General features: G+C 45.9%; 1 long non-coding RNA gene across 1 annotated transcript; it reads right to left on the reverse strand.

Moving 5' to 3' along the window:
• Positions 1-291: 291 nt before the first annotated feature.
• On the reverse strand, positions 292-15,394 carry LOC119963322. Its single transcript, XR_005460079.1, has 2 exons — positions 15,361-15,394; positions 292-778 (listed from the first exon to the last, which is right to left on the reverse strand). It is a non-coding gene; the product is annotated as an uncharacterized LOC119963322 (long non-coding RNA).
• Between the last annotated feature and the right edge of the window lie 854 nt (positions 15,395-16,248).

Here is a 16,248-nt window from a genome sequence, read left to right on the forward strand (position 1 = left end):
GTGGAAAATTGATACTTGCCACACAGGTCCCCTCTCAAGCAGTGGAATGATGCAGTGGCACAAAAGTTCCAGGCTACAGTTCCGGCTACGGCTGCCAGGAGGTAGAATGGCCTCCTTCTGCATTGTAAATTCTATGATTCTAAGATTCTATGATTGTTGGCAGCTGCCTCTATGATGCTGATCCTCTGAGTGTTCAGGCACACTGTTCAGGCATCAGAGTTTGCTGGACATGTCATGCAATAATCATCCTCTCAGACATGGCATGTGTGCCCTCGAGGAGGCACTTGAGAGTGAGAATATTTTAGTTTATTGAACGTTAACAGTAACAAAGGTTTGAAAATCAACTATGTAACATTCCACATATCACACTAACCATTCAACAACAAGGGGACATCACCGTTCCATATTGGTACCAATACAAAGCTACATCAGTTCATTTTCACAGATAAACCCACAATATCCCCCCCTCACAGGTTCCTCACAGAAATGGAGGATAAGCCTGAGAATGTGTTATCATGTCCAGACATTTGCCGTAGAAATGATCTGTCCATCAATGTGTTACTTGTTCCATGTATCAGTGTCATTCTCCGTCCAGGATCCGTAGCTGTGCAGGTCCTCCCACACGACCCAATCTCACCGGAACCAAATCTTGGCATCCACATATCTCACTGGTGCATAAGGTGCAGTTGAACATCCTTCACTTCCAGCATGTTAAACCCACGGTGACGTGCCAGTTACAGGCTTCACTCATCACACCAGCAACAAAAGCATCAGCAATCTGTGAAAGCATTAATTCAGTGGTGTTAGCATGTGGCCCATTTGGAACAATGTCGCGCACCAGGTCCCACAGTTTCTTCTTGCTTCAAACCGGATTGCCTCATAGAACATAGCCTCCTGGACTCATACATCCCCCTGAACCTGTTGTTAAGAAAAAACCTGTTGCTAAGAAAAAATATGTCCTTCTTTCCGGCTCCAGAAAGGAAGGAAACAGTAACAGCAGCCTCCAGGCATCAGCAGGAGTAAGCAGCAAACACAACCTACAGCTGCGACGTGCTCCCACAGCTAACACAGCGATTTCCTCATTTAAATAGCCTTCAGCTGTGAAGCTAAAGGCTGCTTAAAGTCAAAGGGAGTTGTGGTGGTATGATCAGCATAGCTGCCTGCCATTGGTGCAGAACACCGGCTTACCATTGGCCCTGGTCGGTCATGTGCCTCTTGATCGATTGGTTGAGATCAGTCATGTGACAGCTCCCCGATTGGTCGAGAGGCTGAGTTAACCCCGCCTCCAGGGCGGGGTATAAATACCCAGTACTCCCGGCGGTCGTCCTTATACTGTAATCGACCGCAGGGCTAACATCTAGCTGATTAAAGCCATACTTTTGTACAGCAACTCGTCTCGCGTTCGAGTAGTTTGTTATTTATTGCAAGGCAGCCCCTGTGGAAATGGTGGGCAGGATGTTCTGGTACCCCAGCTGTGTGTTTCTTGGCGGCCCACCATTTGCTGGCATCAGGATTCTCTCTTCCTGTCGCTTGTCAATGGGATTTCCCATTAAAGTCACCCATACTGCTGGGAAACACATAGGCAGCGATGCACTGCCACCGGAAAAAGAGAATCCCAACAGCGGGAGAATTTTGACCAGTGTTTTTATTCCGATTTATCTTTCCGGAAAAATGTGTATCCACCATCTTGTTCTTTGAGTTGCCCTTCTGGCCCACCATGTCTCACTTAGGGCAGTGATATTTATATTGTGCTGGAGTTCCCAGGCTATGAGGGGGATCTCATAAAAACAATTCTAACAGAACTAGACAGGACAGGAAGGATGTTCCTGATGGTGGGGGTGTCCAGAACTAGGGGTCACAGTCTAAGGGTGTGGGATAAACTATTTAGGACTGAGGTGACAGAAATTTCTTTACAAGACAGTGGTGAGCCTGTGGAATTCACTGCTACAGAAAGCATTTGAGGCCAAAACATTGTGGGCGGGATTCTCTGACCTCCCAACCACATGTTTCTCAGCGGCGGGAGGTGGCCCGCTATTCAGTGGCGACGGGATTCTCTGCTTCCCCTGCTGTCAATGGGAGCTCCCACTGAAGCCTCCCATGCCACTGGGAAACCCATGGTAGGAATGCTCTGTCGGTGCAACCAGATTATCCCACCACCAGAAAACGGCCTGAAAATTATGGCTTGTATTTTTTCAAGAAGAAGTTAGATATAGCTCTTGGAGCTAAAGGGATCGAATGTTTGGGTGGGGTGGGGGGGGAGGGGGGGGGGGGGGGCGGTGCGGAAAGCAGGAACACGTTACTGAGTTGGATGATCAACCATGATTAGATTGAATGGCGGGAGCAGCCTCAAACAGCCGAATGGCGTACTCTGCTCCTGTTTTCTATGTCTTATTTTTTTTATTTGGAAATGTTTTTTGTTGAGTTTTCATATTTTATATCCAACAAATTATAAATTATCAGAAAAAAAAGAACAAGTATATTTACAAGCGACATCTTCATAACAATAACTGTGGCCGTGATCTCCCCCCCCCCCCCCCCCCCCCCCCCCCCACCTCCCCCCACCCTTTAACTGGCATATATAGTTTACACTTGCCCTATTTTTCTATGTTTCTATCGTTGGGGTGCAGTGTTCTGGTCTGTCATTGCTGGGGTTGTACATGAGAGCCCTGATGTTCCAGATCCCAAAATTCATTTTGAGGTGGTGAAAGATGCTTGTGCATGGATTCATTCAGCTCAGGGTGATCATTGCGTACCAGCGACCACATGGTCTTGATGGAGCAAGATCTTTGCTCAATGGCAGGGATAGCCAAGACGATTGAAGAGCAGATTCCGCTGTATGGAAAGGAGCTAACCTGCATACATAATGCCTCTATCATGGATGCCCACAGTCCAGCTAGCTTGTGACCCAACATCAAGAGAGATTATCTTAGTTTGAATTTGCCCTGCTGGGCCTCGGGATGGTAGCAGCTAACCCTCATTCACTCTCATCATTCACTCAACCCTCAGTAATTCACCTTCACTCATTTATTCTCATTCATTTGCCCTCACTCAACCCTCACTCAGCACTGACTCACTCACCCTCACTCACTCAACCTCCACGCACTCAATCCTCGTTCATTTGCCCTCTAATGCATCCTGCCATTCCTGCTTGCTGGTGGAATATTAGGTTTAGCCCCAGCTTCTCCCCACAGCTCCCCTGCTTGATCCAGCTCTCATCTGCATTTTCCTTCTTTCCTGTGCATTTCCCACTTGTCCCGCTGTTTCTCCAGCTCCCTCCTACTTCTGGTTCTCCTGCTTCTAGCTTCCTGTTCTCCCCAACCCCAGCTGTCTCTTCAATCTCATATAAAGTATCAATAAAGTTCAATCTAGCAGTGTCAGTCTACGAAATCTGATTCTGTTGTTAGTTGAATACAATGTGTTCATGTCTCGTGTCAGTCAAACGGAAAACATGTCGGACAAACAGTAGAGCTGTACAGGCGTGGTGTTGGCAGCAAACGCAACCATTAATAAATGTTTCTTATCTCAAGCTGGTGTCTCTCAGGTGACCATTGTATTGGTGCCCCCATTGTCCCAATAAATGGTCTTTGGCAATGTTAACATTGACACACAAATTCAGTGGGATTTCTTTCTGCGACCACTAAGTCTAAGTGGCCATTGTTCATCAGTTTCTGTAGATATTTAAACAATAGTAGCTGTTGGGAGAGTTCTGTTTTATTGTTAATGCCTTCTCAATGGAATATCCAAAAAAGCTGTTTACATTTAACTGTCCTGGCCAGACAAGTGAAGCTACTTCTAGCCTTAGGCCTTAGGCAGCACGGTAGCATTGTGGATAGCGCAATTGCTTCACAGCTCCAGAGTCCCAGGTTCGATTCCGGCTTGGGTCACTGTCTGTGCGGAGTCTGCACATCCTCCCCGTGTGTGCGTGGGTTTCCTCCGGGTGCTCCGGTTTCCTCCCACAGTCCAAAGATGTGCAGATTAGGTGGATTGGTCATGATAAATTGCCCTTAGTGACCAAAATTGCTCTTGATGTTGGGTGGAGTTACTGGGTTATGGGGATAGGTGGAGGTGTTGACCTTGGGTAGAGTGCTCTTTCCAAGAGCCGGTGCAGACTCGATGGGCCGATTGGCCTCCTTCTGCACTGTAAATTCTATGATAATCTATGATACGAAAATTATGGGGTGATGAATAATGAGGAGGATAGCCTTAGATTACAGGTGGATATAAATGGGCTGCCCAGATGGTTTGGTCAGATGCGCTAATCAGTGGCAGGTGGAATGCAATCCGGATAAGTCTAAGGTGATGCACTTGGGCAGAACAAACAAGACAAGTGAATACATGATGAAAGGCAGAATCATGGAAAGCACCGAGGATCCGAGGGACCTTGATGTGCATGTACACCGGCCCCTTAAGGTAGCAGAGTAGATGGATAAAGTGGTTAAGAAGGCATATGATGTGGAGATGCCGGCGTTGGACTGGGGTGGGCACAGTAAGAAGTCTTACAATACCAGGTTAAAGTCCAACAGGTTTGTTTTGAATCACTAGCTTTCCGAGTGCAGCTCCTTACTCAGGTGAATCATTCACCTGAGGAAGGAGCAATGCTCCGAAAGCTAGTGAACCGAAACAAGCCTGTTGGACTTTAACCTGTCGTTGGAAGACTTCTTACTAAGAAGGCATATGGCATGCTTGCTTTTATTTGCCAAAGCATAGAATTCAAGAGTAGGGAGGTAATGCTGGAATTGTATAAAACGTTGGTTAGGCCACAGCTGGAGAATTGTGTGCAGTTGTGGAATCCACATTATAGGAGGGATGTGATAGCACTGGAAAGGGTGCAGCGGATATTTACCAGAATGTTGCCAGGGCGGGAGAGTTTTATTTATGATAGAGAGATTGGATAGACTGGGGTTGTTTTCCTTGGAGCAGAGGACACTGAGAGGGGACTTGATTGAGATGTATAAAACTATGAGGGGCACAGATAGAGTAGACAGGAAGAAACTTTGCACTTGTTTTTTTTTTTATTCCCAGGGGGCATAGGTTTAGAGGGGATGTAAGGAAAAACCTTTTCACCCAGAGGGTGGTGGGAGTCTGGAACTCACTGCCTGCGATGCCAAGACTTGCGATGCCAAGACATACAAGGCTATGAACCAAATGTTGAAAATGGGATTAGAATAGTTAGGTGGTTGTTTTTGACTGGCATAGATGCGATGAGCCGAAGGGCCTTTTCTGTGCTGCAGACTTCTATGACCCTCTGCATATTTGTAGACAGGGACGTGACCCAACACCCTTGACTCCATCTTGTTACAATGCAGATTCTTCACGTTGTTTTAAAGAAAATCAAGTGTTCATTTTTTACACATCCATGGGGCTAAACAAAATAAGTGACAGCCACTTGCTGATTCATTCCCCAGGGCAATGTCTTGACCAATCAGTGTCCAGCGGCTTAGTTTAAAATTCAACTAACGCTTGGCAGTTATCGGTCAGTCAGCATCAACTGATCCATTCTCCAAGGCAACACCTCTACGAATCAGCGTCTACTTGCCAATCAATTAGCATTCTCTTCTCATATAGTATAAATTGGTGTTTTCCTCATATATTGGTATTCTAGCAATGTGTCAGGATGGCGGCCGGTGACTAGTGGTGTGCCTCGGGGACTTTCCTTTAAAACAGAGATGAGGAGGAATTTCTTCAGCCAGAGGGTGGTGAATCTGTGGAACTCTTTGCCACAAAAGACTGTGGAGCCCAAATCACTGAGTGTCTTTAAAACAGAGATAGATAGGTTCTTGATTAATAAGGGGATCATGGGTTATGGGGAGAAGGCAGGAGAATGGGGATGAGAAAAATATCAGCCATGATTGAATGGCGGAGCAGATTTGATGGTCCGAGTGGCCTAATTCTGCTCCTATGTCTTAAGGTCTTGTGGTCCTGATGAGTGCAAGATGAAAAGCTTTGACATGTCTCTCTATTGTCAGCAATACTCTAATTTAAGACTCCCAGTCTGAAGTAGTGTGAGTAGACTAACTTCAATAGTGTGTGCTGCAACTAGAACTAAGTTTTCGTGTGAACATAGCAAGAGTGGTGGAGGTCAAAGTTAAGAGTTCACACATATTTGCAAGATTAAGGAGTAATTAGTATCTGATGACTGGCAATGTATTGTCACATTGAGCTTACAAGTGAGGGAGTTAGCTATAAAGAAAGAACATTAAGAAGTCTTACAACACCAGGTTAAAGTCCAACAGGTTTGTTTGGAATCACTAGTTTTTGGAGCGCAGCTCCTTCATCGCTTACCTGAGGAAGGATTTGTGCTCTAAAAGTTAGTGATTCCAATAAAACCTGTTGGACTTTAACCTGGTGTTGTAAGACCTCTTACTGTGATCACCCCAGTCTAATGCCGACATCTCCACATTATAAAGGAAGAAGGTAGAGAAGATGCCAAACCTTCTCAAGGTAAATGGCCTTTGTCTACTCTCCTCCTCTACTGGTGTGAGCACCTTCCCCATATCAAGATCTCCGTGTGGTCTTGGCCTTTCTCCTCATTGTATGTTAGCATTTCCTTCACGAAGACTGGCAATAGATTAGTGCATGGTCTACTGAGGACAGTTGGAAATGAGTGAGACAACTTCGGCCATGTATGGTGACAGGAAGAAGCAGAAAGGGAAGTAATTGGGAGGGCACTAATATGTCTCTGAGTGTGCAATTGTAAGCAGAAGGCAGGTCAGTAAGTTGCCCTGTTGTGACTGGGGAGAGGAATGAGCAGCACGAGAGGGAAAGATTGTTAATGCTGCTGGAGCTAAAATGTGGTGGTGCAGAGACCTAGAGAGTTGAAAAGGGAACTTTTACCTTGGATAGATTTGTGAGCTCATTACATTTCTTCCTGTCTTTCTACTAGATCTTGAGAATATTGTTTATAGCATTTAATGGCTTTGTAATATCTATCCATTACTGTGGTAACATTGTGTTGGTTCCCAGTGTCCAACACAAGAAGACCTCCTGTCAGCTTCATTTGCTTAATTCGCATCTCTATGGCACCATTCAAAGATATGAGAAAATTGACAATAGATTCTGGAAAACATGTGTCAGTAACCAGCGTATTAAATGTGCATCGCCTCTTTAAGTTTCTGCATGCTTTCTTTAAATAGAAACAGCCCCATTGAATTTTCAGCCTCCCGATTAATGAGCTGCTTTTAAGAAGTACAGTTGATGCTGGCAGCTTGCTGATTTATTATTACAATATTCGACCCTGAAATTGGATCAGGCCTCCTGCCGGTACCATTGGGTGGGAAAAGTAAGTGCCTCACCCACTCCCCGTTCAATTTATGTGACATGAAAAACGATGCCTCTGTTTCCTTTGACTAGCGCCATAACATGATCCATATCTGTCCTAATTATCATCGCTGGGCCCTGAATTACTGACTCAGCTAAATGCTCGCAGCTCCAACAATGCACCACTTCTTCACTATTACTTTGAAATGTTAGACTGAGACACGCTGTCTCGCTAATCAAAGAACAAAAGCTAATTGACTTATTTTCCTATCACAATACTCTGCTGTTTATTAATGATTGTCAAAGAAAGTTGTGAAAATGATTCCAGATTGGAAGGTTCCTGAGATATTGTAGCAAGTGATATAGAGGGTCACTAATTAGGTTTTCTTCCAGACACAACATAAATCTAATTAGATTAATAACAAGACTCTTTGAAGAGCTGACTCACTGACAATATTACTGTTGTTCCTGTCATGTGAGAGTACCTTTAAGAAATGTACCTTTAAGAAATGGGTGTTTATCAGTGATGTTAGCGTGTGGGTGGAGCTATGCTGTCTGTCAGTTTTTGTTACTTTCGTTTTAGGCTGTTTGCTGCAGGGTGTGGTTTTTGTTTAGTTTTCAGAGCTGGATAGCTGCAGTCACAGCCAGAAGGTGTATTAGATTCTCTCTCTGGAATCTAAAGACTGTAAATCGATCTTTTGGTGATTCAAAACTAATAACTGCTCTCAGTAGTGACTTTAACCTGATGTGCTTCTGTTTAAAGGTTTTTGTAAGTCTTCTGGATATTAAAAGGACAGCTTACGGATTACTTAGTGTTGTATTCTTTGGGGGCTGTATTTGAATTGATGGTTGCTAAGATGATCACTGTATGTTTTAAAAAGGTTTACTTGAGTTCATAGAATAAACATTGTTTTGCTTTAAAAAATACTTTTCCATTTCTGCTGTACCATTCCTGTAGACTGGGCCGTGTGCTCCCCATACCACAATCTATTAAAAGTTGTGGGTCAGGTGAACTCCATGATACACTTTGGGGTTCTCTAAACCCTGGCCCATAACATTCCTATTAATTTTACGTCATATTGGTCATTGGTCAGAATGAGCAGGCAACAAGTCATTTTGGTCAGGGGAAGGGACAGTCAAGGTAGGGGGGGTGTCATTTGGGACTCAGGGGGTCAGTAGAATAGCTATTCAATAGTTCAAACTTGTTTTAATCTTTTAGCTTTTCCTGGGTAACTATATTGGTAAATGTGCCCAATCTAGCCAAAGTCTCCCACATGAAATCAGAGTTTTGGAGTGTTCCAGATGCAGCTTAAATGCCCAAAGGAAGTTGAAATTTCCTGGGAAATTCCTAATGCCCTCACATTGGGACTCGAAGGGGTACTCCAGCACATCTTCTGGGGTACATCTGGGGTAACACCATCCAGAGACCAGAAGACTTGGGCATGCTTTCATTTACACTCGTGCAAAGTTGTGAGCAATTTGTTTTTTTAAATAAATATGACAGCAAATGGTCCATTTTCCAAAATTCTGTTTCCCAAAATATATCTGTTTGACCATTCTGTTCTGCTATAGGGCAGGCCCTAACTCAGATTTTATAGATGAGTTTCTTCTCACTAGGGTATCTATATTAGCCAAGTTTAATTTTGCTGCCTTCCTCATTCTTTTTATATTCAGAACTCCTTCTGCTAGGTGGGCTGCCCTTATGATTTCAGGGGAACCCCCTCCCACAATATCTTGGCATAGATTTTCCCACTGGGTTAGATCATAGAATTTACAGTGCAGAAGGAGGCCATTCGGCCCATCGAGTCTGCACCGGCTCTTGGAAAGAGCACCCTACCCAAGGTTAACACCTCCACCCTATCCCCATAACCCAGTAACCCCACCCAACGCTAAGGGCAATTTTGGACTCTAAGGGCAATTTATCATGTCCAATCCACCTAACTTGCACATCTTTGGACTGTGGGAGGAATCCGGAGCAGCCAGAGGAAACCTACGCACACACGGGGAGGATGTGCAGACAGTGACCCAAGCCGGAATCGAACCTAGGACCCTGGAGCTGTGAAGCGATTGTGCTATCCACAATGCTACCGTGCTGCCCATATTCCCAACCAGCGTTTCAGAAGCCTTCTGCCTCAGAGGTAGAAATACTAACACTGAATCAGCAGCCATTCCTTCCAGTCATGATGTCAACCCCATAGTTAGAGACCAGATTGTATTCTACAAACATCAGGGTTGTTTGGACTGGGACTTGAACCTGTAACCTATTGAGTCGATGCCTCTACAAGTTGCAGCTAGGTCGCCATTCCCGACATTGGGTCCGGAAGCGGGAGTCACATCCGTTTGGATGGGGAGTGGTTGGCTCCACACTCTGCAGTGGGTACTGGCTCCATATTGAACGGCTTCCAGCTCTGCATCCACTGCTCACTGCCAGCCTGGTAAGCAGAAAATTGAAAGGAGACCTACATTGACAATGGGGTCACAAAGCAGCATATTCTGTCAGAGGCATGGCTACCTCATCTTGCTGAGAAGATCCACTATGTCATATTTGATCACCCACAAGTTCCTTTGGGAGTGGTCGTATTCCAGAGGCATTCATGTGCCACGCCCTGGACTGCTGGGGCTGCCACCATGATAGGTATTAGGCTTGTCTCCATGGGGAAACTAACAAGTCTTCATCCTTGCAGGAGAAGGGAGCATAAGGAGAATAGGCAAGGCAGGTGGAGGGATACCATAACTGTCCATCCTGATCCCATGGAACAGCAGATCTTGGAACACCCAGGCATAGCAACTGCTCTTTAACTGGTGGTGAGAGATAGTGAGTGCAGTACTGCATCTTGAGGCTCCCCTGCACACATCTCAATGAGCCTTGCCTGGGCTCCCCGGGATCCTTCATCTTACATCGCCTCACCATTAGAGGAGGCTTTATGGTCCACACAATCCTCCTTGTTCAAAACCTCCCACATCTGAAGCACCAGGTTGTGCGCCATCACAATACCCAAGGCCCTCACTAAGAAATACTGAAAGGCTCCATTGTAGTGATTAAGACAACTGGACTGCATCTTCAGGAGATCAATTGCCTCATTGCATTGCCCCATTGCAGGTGTTCCACCTCTCCTCTGCATCCGTGCAAATGTTCCTCACATTAGTAAGCAGCCATGTCCTCATTGAGTATCCTGGTCTCTGCGTATTCAACCCTGAAGGTGTACAGGGGTAGGAGAAGCTCCGGGACGATGGACTGCTGATGTATGCAGGCATCATGGATGCTTTCCAGGAACTGGGCACATACCTGAAGGATCCATCGATGTTGGTCACAGAGCAGCTGTACATTAAGAAAGTGGAAGCCCTTCCTCTTGATGAAGGACACTGATTGGTTTGTGGGAGCGTCGATGGCCATATATATGCAGTTGATGTCAACCTGCACCTGCTAATCCAGCAATGGTTCCAAACCTAATGGACCTCTCCAGTGACTGTCTGGATCAGTGCGGTAATGCACATTGTCACCATCCTTCTGGAGCAGGACATTGGTCACCACCTTGTTCCACTGACTTCCCAGTTGGTCTCTGAAAAATTCTGTAGCTTTAAAAGTTGAGAGCCACTGTAATCTTCAGCGTCACTGGCATTGAGCACCACCATCTCCCATGTGCCTGAGCTCGTCCTCCAGCATGGCGCTTAAATCAGTCCAATCTCCCGAAAAAGACGTATTCTTCGGTGACGCAGCCACTCTGACATCTGCAAGTTCAATCTCGGATGGTAGATCCTCTCATGAGGGAGCATCCTCTGCATGCAGGAGGCTGTTTGCATGCTTCTCACGTGTCCCCACCCCAAGGCTGGACATCTTCCCAACGCTGAGGTTACTGATTTTCCTCTACTGGTGCCCGGACTGGTACTGGACTTCTTGTTCTTTGCCACTGAAAGCAGGCACTCAAGCAGGTTTTTCAGTGCACCAAGCATGTGGTTATAAATGCCCATCAGCCATTTATTGCAGCCTGAGCATTGAAAGTCCTTATGAAAGAATCCTTTGTAGCAGAACCAGTGTGAAATCTTGTTGTCCATGACCTGGAACTTATGCTGTCTTTTACTCCCTGCTCCTGTGTACTTGTTCCCAAGTCTCACCATGTACCGATCCCGACTGTATTTTAGCTTCTACAATATGTGCAGTGTCAGTTTGTCAGCTGGTGGCTGTGAGCATAAGATCAAGCGACATTTCTTTTCATCTTCGATGCCTTTTGCCCTCTTCCTCCATTGAATGAAAGATAGTTCTCCAGTATCTGAAATGAAAAAGGGACATGTGCTGGATTGTGTTAAGGGGAGGGGAGAAAGGAAGAAGTTTGTACTGTCACTATCTCCAAATTCTAAGTCAGAAGCAATTGCGGGATGAGGAAGACATGGCCCAAGAGAGAGAGGGATAGGTTTGCAGATGTCCTCCTCATCGATCACTTCCGATTTGCCATTGGTCTTTGCTTCATTGATGTTCCTTTCCGCCTAAAGCTGTGCTATCTCCTCAATGGGATTTAAAACATATAGAACAGTTATCCTCCTCCTGCTGTCTCCTCTAATGCTCTACCTTCTCCTGCAACAAGTCTGAAGTGTGTCAATAAACACCCTGGGCGGGATTCTCTCAGCCCGGGGCCGAGCCGGAGAATCCCCGCGACTGGCGCGAATCGCACCACGCCACCCCAAAGCCGGGACGCAGAGCGGAGAATCGGCGCCATTGGCGCTGGCATGGTCAGCGCGGCGCTGGTTGATTCTCGGCCTGGGATGGGCCAAGCGGCCGTTACAAGAAACCCGAGTCCCGCCGGCAACGTTCTAACCTGCTCTTCGCCCGTGGGACCTCAGCGTGGAAGGGTCCGGGGCAGCCAGTGGGAGGAGGGGGGGGATCAACCCGAGGGGGCCCTCCGTTGTGGCCTGGCCCACTGGGGGCCTCCTTTTTTTCATGCCAGACCCTTTAGCCATATGCCATGTTGCGTTGGGACCGGAGCGGAGAAGGGAGCCACTGTGCATGCGCACGTTGGCGCCGGTGCCACTGCGTATGTACGGACCCCGCAACACCCAGTTGACGCTGGGATCAGCAGCTGGACTGTGCTGGGCCCCTGTAGGGGCCAGAATTGCTGATCCTGAAGCCATGTTGACGCCGTCGAGAAACGCGACGGTGTCAACACTTAGCCTCAGGATCAGAGAATCCCGCCCCCTGTAATATATTTGGATGATGTTTGAAGGGCTATAGGGAAAGACTGGGGGGTAGGACTTGGTGAGTTTTTCTTGCACAGAGCTAGCACAGACGCGACGGCCTGAATGATTTCCTTTTATGCTTTACTATTCCATGGTTCCATGGAGCTGCATTGGCTGAGCAGTCAGCATGGGTAAACTGTGAGTTGTGGGTGTGAAACTTACAGCAGTGCCAATCTGAGGTCAAGCAATCAAGAGCTAATTAACAGATATCATTGGAGATGGGAATGCAAAGAATTGTGCAGTGGACAGTGCTACTGGTACAGTTGATAGGATGGATCATTTGATGGGGAATTCACCCACCCTGAGAACTTGTGTTAAGATCGTTAAACTTATTCCTGCTTGGCATCGTTGCTCTTGCATTGATCTTCACTGCTATTTATTCCTGTTGGCTCCTGGACATGGATCCTCATGCCCACCCCTTGGGAGCATCGCTTGTTTTTACTTCAGCTTTTCCCATGATATGGGGCCACCACAGTGCTGGTTGATCACCTTCATATCAACCATCACTTTTGGATTTGATGAGTGGTTTTACAGCTGGATGCCCTTCCCGCCCCTAACCCTCTCTAAGTTATCTAAACTGGATACATGCTGGCTTGTTTGCAGTAGTGTGGTATCTGAAAATATTGATACACGCTTTCACACCAATCCACTAATGGGGAGACAGTGGCGTAGAGGTATTGTCACTGAAGTAGTAATCCAGACACCCAGGGTAATGCTTGGGACAACCAGGTTCAAATCTCACCATGGTAAAATAAAAAAATATGGAATTAAAAATCTAATGATGACTATGAAACCTGATTGTCATAAAAACCCATCTGGTTCACTAATGTCCTTCAGGGATTGAAATCTGCTGTCCTAACCTGGTCTGGCCTACATGTGACTCCAGACCCACACAGTGATTTGTTTGACTCTTAGCTGCCCCCCAACTGAAATGGCCTAGCAAGCCACTCAGTTCAAAGGCAATTAGGAATGGGCAACAGATGCCCATGCCCCAAGAACAAATTTTTAAAAACTAGTATCATTGTACAGATTCTGCTTTCAAATGACTCCAGCCACTTTGTGCTACCACGATGCCCCTCACCTTTAAGAAATGCAGGCTGTCTTTATGTAAATACCAGTCACTCACAATATTGAGCACCCTGCTGATGCATGCAGATAATGAAGCAGGTGCAGCACCAAATGCATCCAGCAGTCAAACAGAACAGTGCATTTGCGAATTTAACGGACTGTCTACAGCACAATAAACTTGGTGGATTATTTGTGTACTGTGAATATCATGCCTGTTTTGGAGTTAGCCAATTTCTCCTCCCATTATGGGCAGCACGGTAGCATGGTGGTTAGCATAAATGCTTCACAGCTCCAGGGTCCCAGGTTCGGTTCCCGGCTGGGTCACTGTCTGTGCGGAGTCTCTACGTCCTCCCCGTGTGCGTGGGTTTCCTCCGGGTGCTCCGGTTTCCTCCCACAGTCCAAAGATGTGCGGGTTAGGTGGATTGGCCATGCTAAATTGCCCGTAGTGTCCTAAAAAGTAAGGTTAGGGGGGGTTGTTGGGTTACGGGTATAGGGTGGATACGTGGGTTTGAGTAGGGTGATCATTGCTCGGCACAACATCGAGGGCCGAAGGGCCTGTTCTGTGCTGTACTGTTCTATGTTCTATGTTCTATTATACCCCAATGCACCAGCGTTCTCCTCATCCTTGGAGGTCCTGGTCAGCTTCATGAATCAATGGAATGGGGATCGGGCAGATTTTTTAGAAGTCAAGCAATCCACTCCATCAGGTTAAGCCAAGGCATTGGAGGTGAAAATTGTACTCTGACAGTCTTTGCCACACTTCTTATCCGATTCCCATGATAGACAGTAAAACTATTTTCATTTTCCAACTGCAGTAGTGCATCACCTAATCTGCAGAGCTTCACTACAGAAAGGGAGAATACGATGTCTGACGCAGATGTGTTATTTTTAAAGAAGCTGCAAATAGCTGCTATTTGCCCTAGCCAGAGAACACATGCATACATTGGCTTGATTGTCATCTGATTTTTATTTTTATTAATTCAATGTGATGGATGCTGGTATATTGTGATATAATGGGGAGACAAATTGGCTAACTCCCAAAACAGCCGTGAGGTTCACGGTACACAAATAACCCACACTGTTTAGTGTGTTACACACAGTTAATTTCATGCATATGTTGTTTTTTATGATTGCTGGACGCATTTAGAGCTACGCTTGCTTCATTACCTGCATGCATCAGCTGGATGCTCGATATGAGCATAATTGACAAGGCCAGAGCATACTGTCCATCCCTAATTTCCCCCAACTGAGTGGCTCGCTAGGCAACTTCACCGGACAGTCACACATCAACCACATTGCTGTGGATCTGGAGCAACATATAGACTGGGTGAGGATGGCGTATTTCCTAAAGAAGCTTAGTAAACCAACTTGATTTTTACAACAATCCTTTAATTAAAAGGTCATAATTACTGACATCAGCATTTTATTCCAAACTTGTTTATTAGCTGCATTTAAATGCCCCAACCACCAAGGTGAGATTTGAACTGCTGTATTTTGGATCATTAGTTCAGTATTATAACCAGTATGCTCGCATTCCCTAGCATTTGGGAGCCTTTATCATATCAATTGACAATAGTCTGCCCTGATTAGTGTAAAATGACTAGAGGACGAATAAGTCATTGCAACTCACAATAACGGCCAGTGCCACCAGCTAGAAATTGGGAGGCAGTCTGAAAATAGGCCCAGCGGAGCCTCAGCATCTGTTTCTTTCAAACTGGTTTTCCATGAACAGCTTTATTGTTTGCAAAACAAATTTTGCTGGCAGCCTCCGAAGCCATTATGTAAATGTTATTTAAATGAACATACCAGATTAGAGCCATTTACTTTTCCTCAGTTTTGTTGACCGTCCGTTAATGCCTCAGTCTCCCCTCAAAGGTTTTCTGCATTTTATTTGTTTGAAAACAGCTTTTACTGAGACAAAATTATTTAGCCTCAGTCACATGGTCCCATCTGGTGGTACTTATTAGAATTGCTCGTCCTTCAACACGACCCGCCTTCTCAACCTTGCCCCTTGCCAGGGGTGTGGTAATTCTCAAGTTAAACCACCTCCGGTGAGCTCGCCCCCTCACAGGGAAACAGCCTGTGGTCATCTGGGATTATGGCTACTTTACTTTACCTTTAATTCAAAATGCAGAAATGGCTGTCCATGATATCTGCATTTACTGTTCAAAGTGCAAATTGTCAAGCCCAGTCAGGATATCACATTCCAAGATATGGACTGTAGTCAATGTGATTTTACAAGGTGGTCAAAATGCTGCTCAAGATGGCCACTGAGGGCCAGATGACCTTTGGTGTGGTCTAAACATTTACGAGTAGAGCCCAAATTTAATGAAGGGGAAGTTGAATCCAACTTTTGTTTCCTTAAAATTACTAAAAGACTAAAATGGCCAAAAGAGCCTTCACCCTACTCTTACGGGGTGAATGTGGTGGACCCGTTCACAAAGCCTATTTTATGTTATCAGAAGAAAGCTCACTGGATTACATATACATGGAAGCTATCATTCTGAATATATATAAGTTAGTACCAGAAGCTTACCAGAAATTCTGAGACTCCCAAAAGTGACCTGCCCATATCTGCCTTGAATTTAAAGAGAGATTCTCCACCCCGCCGCGGCGTGCCCCGGGAATTCTCCGTCTTGCCAGCCGGCCAATGGGGTTTCCCATTGTGGGCAGCCCCACGCCGTTGGGAATTAA

The sequence above is a fragment of the Scyliorhinus canicula genome, chromosome 3 (genome assembly GCF_902713615.1).
Source record: "Scyliorhinus canicula chromosome 3, sScyCan1.1, whole genome shotgun sequence".
In the NCBI taxonomy this organism is placed as follows: domain Eukaryota; kingdom Metazoa; phylum Chordata; class Chondrichthyes; order Carcharhiniformes; family Scyliorhinidae; genus Scyliorhinus; species Scyliorhinus canicula.